The 865-nt window shown below is 34.5% G+C and overlaps 1 non-coding gene across 1 annotated transcript; it reads left to right on the forward strand.

The window, feature by feature from the left end:
• The first annotated feature begins 301 nt into the window (after positions 1–301).
• Positions 302–405, forward strand: LOC118714604. The gene has a single exon (XR_004986615.1). It is a non-coding gene; the product is annotated as a U6 spliceosomal RNA (small nuclear RNA).
• The last annotated feature ends 460 nt before the right edge of the window (positions 406–865 follow it).

Consider the following 865-nt stretch of genomic DNA (forward strand, 5'->3'; position numbering starts at 1 on the left):
TACCTGTAAGTATCACTTGCTGTGATATTTAAATCAAATGAAATCTAATTCTGAGGCCATCAGAAACAAAAGCCAAAACATGGACGGGGGCAGGTGCCAAGAAGAGAAACAGCTGAGAGAGGGAGGTTTATAGAGAGAGGATTTCTCAAGGGCCACAAGATGTGTGAAAAGAAGAGGGAAAAAGAACAAGACGTTTAAACATGTGCTGTTATTAATGTTCTTGGAGAGATTCAAGCAAAGGTTAAAATACTCTTTAGTTATCTCAACTGCTATGTGTGTATTTGTATAAAAAGCAAGCCTGGTGCTTGCTTTGGCTGTACATATATTATAATAGGATGATATAGAGAAGATTAGCAAGGCCCATGTGCAAGAATGGCACACAAATTTGTGGTGTTCCATAATTTTACAAAATCTTACCATTTGTGACGGCATGAGTGGACGTACACAGTATTATTCTAAGTAAAATAAGTAAATCAGAAGAGACAAATACCCTGTCATTTCACTTATATGTGGAATCTAATGAATAATATAAACAAATAAACAAAACAGAAACATATTCACAGATATAGAGAACAGAATGATGGTTGCCAGGGGAGAGGAGTTTTGGGGGACTGGGTGAAAAAGGTGAAGGGATTGAGAAGTACAGATTGGTAGTTACAAAACAGCGGTGAGGATGCAAAATACAGTATAGGAAAAATAGTCAATGATATTGTAATAAATGTCAGGGGGAACACTTTATAAAGTATATGATTGTCTAACAACTATGTCATACACCTGAAACTAATATTAAATAATATTGAATGCAAACTGTAACTGACAAATTTTTTTAAGTAAAAACAAAAACAAAAACAAAAAAAAACATCGT

This window comes from Pipistrellus kuhlii, unplaced genomic scaffold (genome assembly GCF_014108245.1).
Source record: "Pipistrellus kuhlii isolate mPipKuh1 unplaced genomic scaffold, mPipKuh1.p scaffold_m20_p_10, whole genome shotgun sequence".
Classification (NCBI taxonomy): domain Eukaryota; kingdom Metazoa; phylum Chordata; class Mammalia; order Chiroptera; family Vespertilionidae; genus Pipistrellus; species Pipistrellus kuhlii.